The following is a 16,299-nucleotide window of genomic DNA, read 5'->3' as shown; positions in this document are numbered from 1 at the left end:
TAAATCTATGCTCGTACACAAGCAATTAAACTTTAAAAGCAAGAGATCTTTTTCGAGACAGAATTCTGTTTTACCATGGTCTGTTCTTATTCTAAACTATACATACAATATATTTTTATTTGACCTTTCATACACAGTTTCAGTTTGGTTTGAATTAATTTTCACTTACAATATGTGATATTAATAAATAAATTCAACTAACTGATTCTTCTGTTAAGCTATTTATTTTAGTTGGGAGGAAGGGACTAGTTTTATGACATAATCCTTTTATGTATAGAAGTTCTTCAATTTGTGTCACAAGAACCTTTAGCATTTAGCTTGCAGCTATTAAAATTAGCATTTTCAAATGCTATCAGGCTAAAACTGCCAGGCTTCCTTGAAGTCTCCATTGCAAGACCTTTAATTTTTTAGGTTTTTGACAAATACTTTGATTTGATCATTTCCAAACTTGTTTTCTATCATGAGTGGTTGATTGACAAATCCCAAAAAGTGCCAACTATTAGTATATGGAATATTTTTAAATCAATTCATAATATAATTTGTTGTTGTTTGAATCAGTGACAGTTTGCATACATTCTGAGGACTCCCGTGAACCAGTAGCAGGTGTTGCTGCTGCTGTCAGCAGCCTGTCTGTCACTCTGCCACGCTGTGATTGAGACATCAACCTAATCCATGTTTACACTGTGCTGCATGTGTCATGTCTAGCTGTTAACCACACAGAATTAGGCTGTGTTTGACATCTCCTGCAACCCGCCACTTGAACCCATCATCGACTTCGGTCTCAAAGTGCAACTCCCGTGCTTTGTAAGCTGCTACTGCCTGGTCAAAAAACAAAAACAAAGCAGAGGGCTATGAAGAGATTGGTGGTTGTGTAGAAGGAGAGACGGCGGATGGCGATTGGTAAGTGCCACTCCTTAAATATCCTCTCCAGCCCCCTTCTCACCCTGCCTCTCTCTTTAGCCATCATTCTTGTGCCTTTCCTTCCCTCAACTCTCTCCCCCTATTCTCTCTATCTTCTTCTGCTTCCCCCTCTCCATTGCTTACACAGAGATGCTGCCAGTGTTTGCTTCTCCTTATCCAGGTTTCTAATCCGCCGCCAGTGAAAGAGTCCACTAAATAGGTAGGGATGGAGGAGGGGAGGGAAGAGGGGAGGCAGGCAGTACCATTAGAGGAGAGTTTATCACAGTCGCTCAATCTGTTATCACGCCTGTCCCTCTGTCCCCCCTCTACCCCTCTGCCAGCTGCCACCTACTTTCCTTGTCACAGAGATACTGATTATAACCCCTGCCAGTGCACACACAAGCAGCCCACCTCTGAGTGTATTTGCGCATGTCTTTTCAACAGCCTTGCTGCATGTGTTCTGCTGTTGATCAGGTCCTACAACACCTGAAAATTGTTGCATTTGGAACGTAATAAATAAAATTCCTCCACCTCTATCTTTTCCAGAAGGTTGTACTCTCTGTTAACTTCCTGTGCTTGATCATAAAGGGCCTTGGAAATAATAAAATATTTGCAGAATTTCACCAGACAGCAGGGAGCAGACTCTCTGCGCCCCAGAGGGCACATTGAGGTGCGAAGCTGGTGCCTTTAAATATCCCAGCATCGTTTTGTTGGCATGGGTGCCACTGGGACTGAGAGTGGAGGGCCAGAGTTTACCGAAAGGATAAATGTCAGAGGATCAGCTAAATTAGATCCTGTCTGTATTAAGACATCAACTGCTGCTGAAGTGGGTGTACATGTGTGCTCTGTGTGTGTGTGTGTGTGTGTGTGTGCGCATGTGTGTGTGTGTGTGTGGACCCCGGCTCTCAGTTAGACTGCAGTTCAGGCTAAAATGGAGCTCAAACATGAAGTGGTAGAATGAGCGTTTTCCAGTCAAAAGGGACTCCTGTTCTCCTCTGCTCTCAGGATTTTTAAAAAAAATACAAGAGTAATGATTGTAACACTTCCTTTCTGCTATTTTTGTTTCTTTGACATGGCAGTATCTAAAAATGACCCAGCAATTAAAGAATCCAAGCGAATTTACCAAAATCCTCAATTTTGGTAAATGCAAATGCACAAGATCCATGTGACCCCTAATACTGGATGAATGTAAGGTTAAGGTTTATATAAAAGTACACTGTGTAAGTACCGTAGTACACCCTTGCCTATAGTGATGTATTACAAAAAGGAATTCTCTAAACAAGTTGTGAAAATGCTGATTTAAATGATCTCCACCAAGGTGCTATTTGGAAAGTCAAATCCTTATGTTGATTTTTTTTTAAGTTGATCACACCAATTTAAAGGTGGATAAGCAGATTTTTAAAGTTCCATTTTCTCAAAGCTAGATATTAAATGTTCAAGCCTCCTGACTTTTTTTTAACATGCAACTTTTAATTTCCTCACAAACAAGGAAAACTGCAATGAAAAGTGATACAAAATCCAATCTATGGATACCCAGTTGCTGTGCTTGCGGAATTGCTGCAGGTTTCCGTCCTGACATTATTCCATGGGTTGTTTTTGCACTGTGTGATGTTAGATTAGTGTTGCATTCAGGATGCAGCATCAGCTTGCTAGCCTCATGAAATGTGTCGGAAAGGTATGTGGCTTTAATCGTAAATGCATCACTTGATGGCTTGCACAGAGCTGCAGATGCACTCTCAATTATTGTTTTATTTTGGTAAATTTTACAGAATATAAGCCACGCAAACGAATTTAGCAAATAACAGCATGAGGTGATGTGCTTCGACCTCCCAAAGACATTTGATACTCTGGTAAATGTGTTTTGTGATTTTGCAGTCGAGCAAATCTAATTTAGAGAACATGTGTACAGTAAAAACACTGCACCACCCCTATGATCTTTACCTACACCCTCCTCTAGAAGGGTAGGGAGCCACTAGTGTATTAGACTGCTAGCAGTTAGATAGTTGCAGGACTGTCATCACTTCAACTACAATGGCATTGGTTGTTCCAGAGGATACAATAAAAGACTACCTGAGAAACATGCTGGATATGAAATTTATGGGAAAACACAGACTGGAAATGACTGCATTTGGATATGGCTCCTGTATGTCATTTGGTGGGAAAGCATTGCCGCAGGCTTTATTACAGTTTGTGTTTTTCAGCTTTTGATATCTCCAACTTGGTTCACGGGAGAACAGGAAAATGGCTGGTGTGGACTGACATTTCTGCCACTTAGAAGTAATGGCCGTGACCACTACCCCCATGTTTACATAGGAGTGGTCTCCCAGCACACAGCCTGTGACAAATTATAAAAGCAGGGCCTCTGTAGCCAGCCTGCATTTCATTAAACTTTAACTTCCCTTATCTGCAGCAACAGAGGATGGAATAATAAAGGCTGACAGGTATCTAAAGATGTATGTTTGGCGAGGGGACAGGAACAGCATGAGAGCCTCAGCCAGCTTTGTCACCAACGAAAGGACATATGTTGTGGGCTATAAAAACTGAAGGCAGATGTTGGGTTTTTACTAAAGCTAGGAGAGGCTGTAGACACTGATGAGGCTTTGCACATATGTCCACTATGAATAACTGTCTCTTTCACAGCAGCAGATTTGAGCTAAACAAAAAATTTATTTGCTTGTCTTTTAAAGTTAGCTTTTCTACACCTAAAAGTATAAAACAAAACAAGTTTGTGAAAGAATGCTCATAGACAAAGTTTTGCACAACTTTGCAAAAAAATATGACTGCAACATTAAGTTTGTTGTGAATTTTTGTTTTGAATATGACTTTTCCTTTTCTTGAATACAACATTACCCCAGTTGTTACTGGGGCATTTATATAAAGCCGCAAAACATCGATGTAGCAAAGTGCGCATGTGGGCTGCTAGAAGTTATAAGCTCAGGAAGTATGGTGCACTGGGGTTCTGTCTTCTGTTCTCATTTACTACTCCTCTTCTCCTCTCCTCTATTCTTGATCTTTTATTTATCATTCAATTGTCCATGGCCCTGTTTGGTGCAATGCGATTAGTGTGTTGTCCCTCTCCCACTCCCAGATTCCATTTGACTGGTCTGTGCTCCTACACTTGGCCGTGGACCTCGCCTCTGGCTCGTCTTGCGTCCCCAGTCTTCACCTAGTTTCATCTGGATGAAACCCATCTGCTACTGTCCTACTTTTCAGCCATGTAGTTGTAGAGTTAGATAAGCTAATTATTCTCTAAGAGTCCTGGTACATTTCCTGTCTGTCCTGGGGGACATTCCTGAAGTTTCTTCTTTTTTTTCCTGGAATCCGTTTAATTTTTAGGAGTTTTTCCTTACCAAGAAGGACGGTCTAAGGGCAGGGATACCCAGTTTAGCATAGTCTGTTTAGTTAAGTTTAGCAATTACCTTTTTTACTTCATGACTGATTTCATGTTCTTATATAATTACTGTTATGAAGCCCATTGATCCAACTATGTTTAATATTGGGCTATGCAATTAAAACTGAATTGAACAGAATTAAACTAGAATAAAATAGAATCGAACTTTATTGATGCCACAGTGAGAAAAACAATGTGTTACCATAACTCTAATAAAATAAATAACAGATAATAAAAAAAAGCATTCTTTAACACTTTTCCAATAGTGTTTTTTTGTTGCCAAGCAACAACATCTGATCGTTTAAACAATGCACACGCAGACCGTTTCAGACCCAGAAGTGGCGGAAAATAGTCCAAAGAGGAGTAGTAGACATGCCAATACACTTATTGGGTGAAAAAAAGTCTATGTTTTACGAAAAAGGTTGATAATAAAAGTATAATAACTGTAAAAGTCATTGATTCATTTACTTTTGTTGTAGTTGTTGTTTTTCAATTTCAAATTGTTTTTTGTTCCTGAACAGTTGTTTGTTTTTGTTCTTGGTGTGAACTTCATTAGTTATTTCTGTATTTTGAAAACATTTGTAATGTTTTTTTAAAGTTTACATATTTTGCAGACCGCATGTTTTTTTACACTTTTGCAGCTTTATTTTATATTTATTTCTTTATTTAATAAGAATCTCATTTTTGATAATAGTTTTTCATAATAATTTTAGTAATATTTTTAATTATCTAATATAAATGTAATTTGTGATGTCCTTTATTGATGTTATATTATATAGATTATTTCTGAATGTCGTGTTGCTGCCACAGATAAATGAAATTTCCCCATTGTGGGATTAATAAAGTCATCTATCTATCTATCTATCTATCTATCTATCTATCTATCTATCTATCTATCTATCTATCTATCTATCTATCTATCTATCTATCTATCTATCTATCTATCTATCTATCTATCTATCTATCTATCTATCTATCTATCTATCTATCTATCTATCTATCTATCTATCTATCTATCTATCTATCTATCTATCTATCTATCTATCTATCTATCTATCTATCTATCTATCTATCTATCTATCTATCTATCTATCTATCTATCTATCTATCTATCTATCTATCTATCTATCTATCTATCTATCTATCTATCTATCTATCTATCTATCTATCTATAATGAAACAAAATAGGTAAGCTAACTAAGGGCTAAGGTAGTTGGCAGCCTACAGTGGTGCCGATTAACAAAGAAAGTCATATCACTATGATCAAAATAGCTAACTTTTTTCTTTTTATGAAAATTCTTGCTAACACATGGCAATATTATTTTAATTTTAATTTTATCTACACAGCCCTAAAGATGGTATTGTTCATTCTACCAGACACCGAGACCATTATACCATGGTCTGGGTGAATATTTGATTCTGATTGGCTGCCGGGTTTGGATTAAAAAGTGATATTCCAATCCTAAAAAAGAAGTTCCGGTTACATAGCCCAAACGTTCTATATCACTGCGCTGTGCAGTGATATAGAAGCAACTGTCTTCCACGTTCAGGCTTCTGCAACGTCTGCTAATTTCTGATAATGTACACTTTGTCGGGCATTATTCGTTATTTAGGATGTATTCAGACTGGGAAAATTATTTGGTCCAGACCGAGTCCCTGTACCTTGCGTTTGATCTGTATTCAGCTGACTTTTTTGTTCCGAACAAAAGCTTGTAAACAAAGCCACACAACTAAAGATCTCTTCAGTCATTGGCCAGGAATTACAAGTGCAAGGTAACTACTGGCAGAAATTATGGAAGTCCTGCGCCTTGCAATCCTTTTCAGGATAGGTTACTTATTCAAACTTTATATTTCGCTGACCAATTTTTAACACCTGTATCAACGTCAGGCGCAACACTTTTAGTCGCTTTGTTTTTTGTTTTGGCATTCTGCAAGGTGGTTACTGGGAAGAAGATGACTAAGAATGTACGCTGATAAGGGCTTATGACATAATAATTGTCAGGAAAAAAGTGAAAGCAATGTGTATCCCTTTAAAAGTTGCTTTGATGGCATTGTTTTTAAGACAATTCTTTTAAGTAACTACAAGGTAGCTTTTAGGATGGCATCACAGCAGCGCTGGGCGCATGCAGTGTAATCAGACACAGAAAAGTATGTAAGAAGCATTTTTAGCTGTGTTATAATAGATGTTCTAACAAGCAAGGAGTTGGACTCTTTCTGCTGTTGGATAGCACGACAATCTTTGCTTTACATTTGTCCGCGGCTCACCCTTTGCCTCTTTCCTACTTTGTTTACATCACGTGATGACTGGCTACAGTGGTTGTTTTGGCTCAGTTGTTCCGCTCCGAGGAGGGATTGTATTTAGACTGATGAATCACAGAGCAAACCGAAGCTCGAGCCAATTGAAAATGTACCGAGACCACCTCCAAAGATGGGTCCGCTTAGATGTTTTCAAACTAAATCTTTGTTCCGGTTTATCGGGGGAAACAAACTCTGGTTAATTTTAAGTGTACCAAATAAGTCCAATCTGAATACACCCTTAAATCACCCTTTCTCTTGTTTATGATCTCAATGCTGCAAGGCTATATATACACATATATAAATGTATTGACAGTAATCCTACCCTATATTAAAGCCACAGTGAAAATTCCACAGTGAATTGTGTTCAAATCAGTGCAAAAAAATGATAGAATTTTTTGTAATACAAGAAGTAATGTATCTTGTGTGAAAAGTTAAATGTGAAATAAAATAAAATAGAATGATTTAAAGATGTTTCTTTGACTGCGTCTAATGAAGAAATCACAAAAAATACTTGAGGTATGCTATTATTCATTATTAGTGGGGACAATACACCTCAGCCTTGCTTGTCTCTCTTTGCTTGTGTTTTTTTTTTCCTCATGCTGCGGCCTCTCTGAAATCCACTCCACACAAAAAGACCCCGCAGAAAAGAAACTTGGATCTCAGGCGTAAGTTGGATGAGGTTTATATCTTAAAAGGACAATGTGGCAAGGCCAACATTAAACCATTTTAAGATCTTCCGAGAGAAGCAGTTGATTGATTCCATAGAACCTTGTTCATCAAGGCCACCAGGTCTGAACCAAAGATATTTGGAATGTGAGGAAGAAAGAGGTAGTTACGGCAACAAAAAGCTGCTGAAGCGGCCTTTGTGGGTCTCTGAAAGGACCTATCTACAGCGCGCTAGGCTCTCCCGTTGAGCTGACGAAAGACTACCATGTAAATAAAAGCCAAGGGTGAACACACAACTTTGCCCGCATGAATAAAAATGGCCACAATAACGTTACAGATGCATACACAAATAAAGCCAGCCATTCATTTCTCTGTAATACTCTGCAGGAGCTCTCTCTTTATGCTCCAAAACTATATGATTTTTTTTTTTGCGGCTCAATTCATTTTGCAAACATAAAATCATTTCTACAATTTCACCCATCATCTTCAGTCTGGACACTTACTCTGTGAGACCGCTGACTACGTAAAGCTATTTTCTCACCCTGTTATATCCATTTTCTGCACTAGCTCGGCAGTGCACTTTTGCAAGTGCTGCTGATTTTAAGATTTCCCTATGCTCTCTGAGAGAAGTTTTTTTTCTGTCTCTGTCAGTGCAAACTGATAGACAGCTGCACACATGCTAAGATAAGGTCAGATATAGCTTTCCCTGTAGTTAGTGGTAACGGGAGTGGATGGTAATGGACAGCCCGGGGAGCAGACTAGGTGGCTGAGATAGCCTGCTCCTGCAGGCGAGTAGGTCTGGAGTGCTGCTGCTGCTTTCTCCCCCCCAGCAGCCATGTCCTGCTGGAGTGAGCTCCTTCACCAAAGCTTTGTCTGAGAAAAGAGTAGCCAAAAGGGCCCTCTGACACGCCGGACAAGACCTTTTAACAGACAAGCACCACCTCCCTGGCCTCGTCATCAACGTACATAGATTCTGCATACGATCCTGTATGGCAACACATGAAGGCCAATATTTATCTACCGCTTTTGTAGAGTTTGAACAGAGTGCTAAACATAAATACAAAACAGCGGAGCGCCATCTGCCCCCTTTGCAGCCTGTAAGCTTTTCACCATTTATTTCCATGGGAAATCTTTTGCATTCATTGCAAACCAGGGGAGAGAAAAGAAGATAGATAGAATTGAGCACCGTCTGAGGAAGTTTTAAATACTTCTTTATCTGCAGTGTTTTTTTAACTGCAACCGTGGAAGGAGAAATAGAGATGTAATCAATAATGAACAACCTTGAAAATGGCTGTAAACAGATGGCTTATTGAAACGAGGCATGCTTTCACTTTCCCCTTCTCTATTTTTGTGCTTTCTAATTTACAATCAAAAAAAGACGTTTTCCCCACTGCCGAGCCTTTTACCACATCTGTTGCGGAAAACAGATTGTACATCCTCTAGTAAACATCAGCACAAATTTGTCTTTCATGTTATCATAAATACTAACAGACCTCTGCTTGTCTTTCAGCAGACATTTCTTCCACTGATAACTCGCACCTTGTGTCATGAGGCATGACAAAGCCCAAGGTCTGACATATCTAGACCACCGGCGAGAACTCAGAGATGGCGAGATGATAAGGGAGAATAAAGAGGAGAGCGAAGGGGGAAGCAGTGCTAAAGAGGAAAGCAGTATAATGTATAGTGGTTTTGTCCAGGTTACTGTTGGCTCAAATGCAGCTATGACACATTTGAAATTGGCCCTGGCCTGTCCACAAAGACGGGAAGAGGCGCCGCAAGCACTAACCAATCCATACTCTCTAGACACCTGCTCGGCATGGAGAATCCTCAGATATTGACCTTCAATTCAGCCGGCATTCAGAGCTGATGAAAAGAGATAAGCACTCTAATCTGTCCGTCGTCTTCCACGCTCCCATTTATCGACTAACTGACACAGACTTTTTTTTCTTTTAGCTCCGGCTTCACACTGTCGTCACATGCCAATGTGATTTTTTAAAACCTAATAGATGTTTTTTTTAAGGGCTAATATGAAAATTGATGTTTGAAACACACAAATCAATCGTCGACACAACATAATTGGATATTCCTGGACACTTAACATTAAATGTGAACTGTCTGCGAGGGAAGTCTCCTTCCTTTTTTAGCAACATCTTCTTGTGTGACTCGCTATTATGCTCCGCTTGAACAGTTGTACCCATTTAACAGACTGCTGGACATCTCAAGGGAAGAGTGTGTCAACATGTCTATGTTTTCACATATGCATCTGTTTACGTCTCAGGATACATTGAGCATCACGCTCCTCTAGATCTTTCTCTTACTCCTCCCACCAAGGTCCCCCCACATCTTTAAGCGACATTTGGAAGCTGGACGTTAGAGACACTTCACAATGAGTAGGAAGGTATGAGGAAGTGCTTACATGAAGCTTCTGCCACCAGCGATGCTTATATACCTTCATGGATGGGGCCACCATGTGGACATGGACATCAAATATGTGCCAACACCCAATTAAGACCGGTCAAGCAACACACCAGGGAATCATTTTCTTATTCATATTTACACATATATGACAGTTGACACATATACATCAAATACAGATCTATCTAAATTCACAGTGAATCTTGAAATAGCCACCTACAGAGAGCCAAAATATGGGGGGGGGGTCGGAGAAAGAGGCCGGTATATTTGTTTGAGTGACATTGTCTAAATTGAAGTTTGACACTCTTCACCACTCTAACCTTTATGCAAATGTGAAAACATCAATATATGATGGACAGAATTCAATTAACTGAGATGACAGAAAATAATCTGGGGAACTGAATACATCATGCAGTTGAAAGGTAACATAATCATCCTGGTAGGAGAAGGTGTGTGGGGTGGGTGGGTAGGGGGGATGCTAGTAGGTGGGAGAGAGACTGTGGGAGAATGAGGAGTGAGAGACGGGAGAGGTGGACGGATAGAAGAGAAGGGCAGAGAGGAAGTAGAAGATAGAGCCCATTTCTCCCTGTCTTATCGAATGGCACAAGCTCTATTTCTCCAAAGCGGTGTCTTCAGTCCACTAAACTCTTGATCTCAAATGAGCGACCCTGGAACACCGTTGCTAAGCAATTAGGGGGGGGCTTATCGAGCTGCTGATTCTCGCCGCTCAGTGTCCATCATTTCAATTTCTCCCCACCTCGTAGACTTCCATACTGATGAACAGCAGCCTGTGCCCAGTGACCACACAGACAGAAAATGGGCTCCTCCGGCAAGACGGCAAATTACATGGCAGCGCGCGGCCGCAGTTATTTCAATCAACCCCTGAAGCAGCATTTTTGCATAGGACCTGAAGTTGTATGTGTGTGTGTGTGTGTGTGTCAAACGGGGGAAAAGATACAAAAAAAAAGAAAGAAATGAGAAAAATATGTGTATAGTATTCTTTTGAATTAAAGGAAATAAATGTAACAAAAATTACTAAAAATCTGTCAAATCAATAACATCTGACAATTATCCTTTGCAGTTGAGATTACTGCATGAGAGCATGATTAACCAGTGGAAAAGGAGATGTGTTTCATGGAAGAAGTGAACATTTCAGTAAGCCTTTGGCCAGATGGGGGCACCCTTACCCAAGATTTAAAAAAACATATTCCATGAGGTGGGGGGGGGGGGGGGCAACTTGACATAATAACACAAGGATCTTTAAAGAAGTGTTTTGTTTTGTTTTTCCCCTTTTTTTTTCTTCAACTTTTTAGACGAGCAGAGATGACACAAAAACAATCAGGTCTTGAAGTCATATTTGTTTAAAATGAAGAACAAACTATGTTGTGAAGTATAATATTATTTTAATTTTCCAAAAAGTTTTTAAAGGTAGTTGAACCAATGTTTACACACATTATGAGTGTTTCCAGCCCTTACTTCAAGTAATCTAAAACCTGAGTTTCCTGTGTTTTAAATGCTAACACTAGGTGGCCCTATGCTCTCCTGGAAGCACTGATAAATGCCTATTGGTCTTAGTACACTCTCCCATATAGTGCATCAGATTAACAGTTTTAAAATATGTGAAACTTTGCTAAAAATTAATAGAAATATAAATGTGCTTACCAAGTTTGAATACAAAAAAGTCACATTTATCCCAATTTTCCATGTCAGAAAAACAAAAGTTTTGGCATAATATTTGCTCGAGGGGAATTCTCATCAGATCTTTTACATATGGTATAAGTTCCATTAGTCCAGAAATAGCAGGCATTTAATTAAATATAGCCTTTCAAAGAAATCCATGGCAAGCAATTAAGAGTGTAGTTACATCTGAGGCTTATGCGAGGTACAAGAGCTTTTAACCATGGCACCCACTGCACTGACTGTTAATAAAGGAATTTCGAATGAAGTATATCTGCTGTGCATTAATCATCTATTAATTCACGGAGAACTGCACCCTTTCAAACACTGAACAATAATCAACACGATGGGCCTTAATGTTACATAACCAGTAATTATGTTTCACCCAAAGGTAAAAAATATCAGAATTATCAAAAACTATATTCTTACTTAATAAATGACTTCGTGACGGCGAGGTTGGATGTTTATTTCCAGCACGCATTTCCAATACTAGCAATAAGTAACCTCACACATATTTTATAAGTGGGTCAGAATAGCTCCAGTAAATTTAATTACAAGATATATTTATTTTATTTCATGCTCATTTGAATGAACTAACTGGAGCTTTTTCTGACTGCACTGTCTTATATTTTAAAGAATCCAATATTTTATGGGACCACCAATTTCTACAAGATACAGGACTCACCATCAAGATAAAGGTCTTTAAAAGAATAAGAAAAAATTAGAAAAATAATTTTCCAAATCAATTTTTATCTACATTTAAATTTAGGCATCAGACAGTGTCCAAGTTTAGCTTTTGGTCAAGGAAATAATTACTGCATATCTGGCTCATGGTCGAACCAAACAAAGGCGGAGAAAAGGTGCTTTGAATTGTCAATAATTTGAGCAGAAGTAGGTACTTTTATCATTAGTTTGGTTACATCACACTGTGAAGATCAAACGCACACGTACTCTGACAGAAAGAGGACCAGTGGATGGAAAACTTGCTTCAGGATCAGATGATTTTTTTTTTTTTTTTTAAACATCACATTGATTTCATCTCTGAGGCCTGTGGCTCAGCAACATGCACATTAGGAGAAGATCACACAGCGGGCGGGGAGGCCTCTGCTCCACTAGCTGTCGTCAGGTGACTCTCTCTGCAGCTTCAACGACGGTACATCCCAGCGGGGGGCATTGCTGATTGGTGACCACACACACAACAATGTCGTTTGTGAACCCATTGCTTCATGGTCGCTTTGGCTTTGATGTAACATCTAATTGGCCGAGATGAACTGTTGCTGTGGCAGCTTGAGGCCGAGCTAAACTGTACGCCAGTCCACACAGTCACTGTCTGTATTTAATTAGGTCCCCTTTACCTCTGGTGTGTGTGTGTACTGTGTGTGTATGCTTTACATACAGTAAACCAATACATATACATCTGACCAAAAGCTCTGGCGGCTCCTTATTTATTTACACCATTTCATGTAACATCAGGGAGTTTGTTGCTGACTGCAGCACAGAAGTAAAGAGCAACCAACTTTCACATGAAAATGAAATTTTTTTTTTTCAGGATAGAGAGGTTCCAGGCTTTATATCCCCTTGGTTTCTCTTGATTTGTTTTCTCAGTTATAACAGCTGCTCGTGGTACAAGTGATCGATTCGCACGTTGACAGAGTGTGTTGGAGCAGAAGAAAGAGGGAAGGGTGTCACAGAGGTTTGTTTTCACAGACCCTTCACTTCCCAGCATTTGGAGATGGGTTTGGAGCCTGTTGTCACCGCAGAAAGGCTCAGTGTGAGTGGCGCTTTGTTTAACTTCCTCTCACTGCAGCAGAAACCAGCGGGGCCTGGTAATGAGTCTGCAAACAGGTCTCACATGGAAGGACGCCATGCTTGTCATTGCTAATTGCAAAGACAGGGTAGAGACTTACCTTTAGCAAAAGGTCTGGTCTTAAGAGATGAGCTTCTGTGATCCTTCAGTTATTGGAATTTTAGTCACACAACTCAATAAAAAAACATTCCCAAAGTTTCCTATGTACTACGAGCATTTTAGAAACTCTACTGCTCTGTTTGTTTGCATAAAATGAAAAATTTACAATACAGTATGTGTCTCAGCTTGTGTTAACTTCACCAGTGCACAATAACTGATTATGGTACTCTCCCTGTTTGAGCCCCTGAGAATCCACTCCCTGCGCTGCACACAGCCCAGAAGCGGAGACAGAAAAACTATTTTGCCCAAGTACCATAAAAACCGATTGGAAGCCCTGCATTGTGAATTAGCTGAACAGGAAGCCCCCTAAACCCTTTGTTTTATTCATGAGCATGTACGCTATCAGAGCATAAGAAACCCCTGTAGTCTCACCAGCTGCATTAAGGTTGCGTGCCATGTCCATAGGACTTTGTCTTTTACTTTTTCTTTTTTTTTTTTACAGATGGCGCATTAAAAGGCATCAGAGATAACCAGCTACAGTCATCCATAAGAATATAAACAAATTCAGTCCAAGGAGAGGGATCCTCCAGACAATTGCTCTGAAAGTTTACGTTCCACTTCTGGAGTCCTGCTTCAAATATGACCCTTTTGGGGGTTTCTGAACTTTTGTTTGGGCAAGGAAAAGACAGTATGAAGGGTTTTGAGTGCAGGGATGCTGCACAAAAAGGGAATAATTTGTTATTGTTATTGGTAACCCTAAGGAAATTGAGATAAAAGAAGGTAGTGACTCCAAAACTAGAAAAAAGTAGTATGTAAACACGAATCACTAGAATTGCTTCTCCTTGGAACATGATATAAGCCAGATATGGTTCAGTTTGTTCAAGTTAGAGAAAAAGGCCAAAACAAGATGGGAATAAAATAGGAAAAAGTAAAGATTCATACAAGGAATGTGTCAATTTCTTAAATTTGTCCCCAACATCTCTACTGCAACGTTTTAAACTGAAAATACAAGCGCAGACAGATTATCGATAATCGAAAAAAAATTTACATTTAAATTTAAAGGATACTGTAGCTTTTTTAGACAAGAAAAACAAAAAAAGGTCCAAAAATTCAATGGTTTAAAAAACTAAAAGAAGAGGAATTGAATGCTGATATCAATTGAAAATGCATGGAAAACATGCAAGTTCCTTTATAAGCACAAACTCAGATATGAGGAAGCTATTTTAACAACAAGAGGGAAATTAAGTTTTTCTTTTATTAATAAACAAGCAATTATGAAGACATTAATGCATAAACAATAATTACTCAGCAGGATCCTAAAATGTTCTTTTCTTTTTTACTCCCCTACAAAGCGATTTAATGTACTCATTGTGTGAAGCCAGATTCTATGCAGAATGTGTCCTTGTTTATATGGTTTGACTATGTGCCAGCATCTCCTAATTGTCCTCCCTGAATTCTGCAACTTTGTCTCTTGTCATTACAGTGCCACTGAAGTCCTAATGAGTGGAATTGTTATCTGAAAGATGGTCCCCTTTTTCCCTGCTGTGAAAGCACATTAGATCCAGACAGCTCATTTCCATTCCCCCTGTCATCTCTCTAGAAATGACGTGCAGTGCTTGAAACTGTTTATTTCCAAATTCAGACCTCCTCCGCGGCAGCCATTGGCTTCAATTACCAGTTTTTCCTGAGCGGAGCCATCAGGCAGCCTGACACTGAGGTCCAACCTAATTCCCACCTTCTCCAAAGTCAAGAGCATAATGTGCAGATAAAAAAGGTGGAAAATAGCCTGCCGCTCATTAGCATGCAGCGCTTGCCTGTTCATTTGCTTGCTGCGAATGAAAGTTCTGACACTCAACGCCTTGTGCAATGCGAGAATAGTCCTCTTCAAACTGCGTCGTGTCCTTACTGCCACGGAAAGGTCATCGTCATAGGTGCACGATCACCAACCTGGCTCAATGCTCTTCATTCGCACACCTGAGAAAAGGGGGTTAGCGGAGGGTATTGATTCAGGGAAGACCTCATTACCTGCTGAATCAACATATTATTGCCATGTTTCACCCAGTCGAATTGTTTACAAGTGTCTTTAGCACGGGCAAAAGCCTGCTCTGGTGGGCCGTGACCGCTTTCATTATTCCCTGACCCAGGTGATTATCTGTTATCTGATAGGGTGCTATCTGACTTGGCCACATGAGCAGGGGTAGTGAACTGCCTTGGCCTGTGCCCATTACAAACCTGACTCTTTTTTTGCTTTCTGTTATTCTCTCCCTATCCTGCTCAATCACTCTTTGCCTCTCTCAGTGCTCCCTATGAATGTATCCATTAGCCTGGTGATGTGTAAATTGTTTTCACCTGCACAGCAAGCAGATGGGGAGCAGTGTCTCTGTCGTGATTTCCTATGCATGAGCTTTCTAATCAGCCAGAGAGTAAGACGATTCCCTTGCTACTCGCTTGAAAAAGGTGAACTTGCATGAGCATGCATGCATACATTACACACACGTCTTCTCACTCCCGATTTGCAATCAATATGCATGCTGTGTTGTGGGGATGTTGGCACAAAGATGGTGGTCACAGGGTTCATGACACAAGCTCAACACACAACACTACGACAGATTATTACTGTGGAAAGGGCCAGAACACGAGTTGATCCTTGCCCCCTGACATTCCCAATTTCATTTAAAATTGAAGGATATTTTGACCTGGAAGACTAACAGATATAAAGAGTAATGGCTACCAATGGTGAAGTCAACCTAGCATGACCCCTGGAATAGACGAGAGGATGTTCCCTCACACAGACAAATAAAGCCTTCCTTAATGTGGATGTAAAACAGTGTTATTGACCTGACAGTAAACACTAAACTCTGTCTCACAAAGACACATCTACACACACACACACACACACAAACACAGATTGGACAGACAGACAGACAGACAGACAGACAGACAGACAGACAGACAGATAGACAGACAGACAGACAGACAGACAGACAGACAGACAGACAGACAGACAGACAGACAGACAGACAGACAGACAGACAGACAGACAGAC

At 39.8% G+C, this 16,299-nt stretch overlaps 1 long non-coding RNA gene across 1 annotated transcript; it reads left to right on the top strand.

Annotated features, from left to right (window-relative positions):
• Positions 1-525: 525 nt before the first annotated feature.
• Positions 526-15,955, top strand: LOC111946878. The gene is made up of 3 exons (XR_002872693.1): positions 526-900; positions 12,953-13,040; positions 13,756-15,955. It is a non-coding gene; the product is annotated as an uncharacterized LOC111946878 (long non-coding RNA).
• The last annotated feature ends 344 nt before the right edge of the window (positions 15,956-16,299 follow it).

Source organism: Oryzias latipes, chromosome 22, assembly GCF_002234675.1.
Source record: "Oryzias latipes chromosome 22, ASM223467v1".
In the NCBI taxonomy this organism is placed as follows: Eukaryota; Metazoa; Chordata; class Actinopteri; order Beloniformes; family Adrianichthyidae; genus Oryzias; species Oryzias latipes.
Note: the sequence above shows the minus strand (reverse complement) of the source record. Positions and strands in the feature narration are given on the sequence as shown.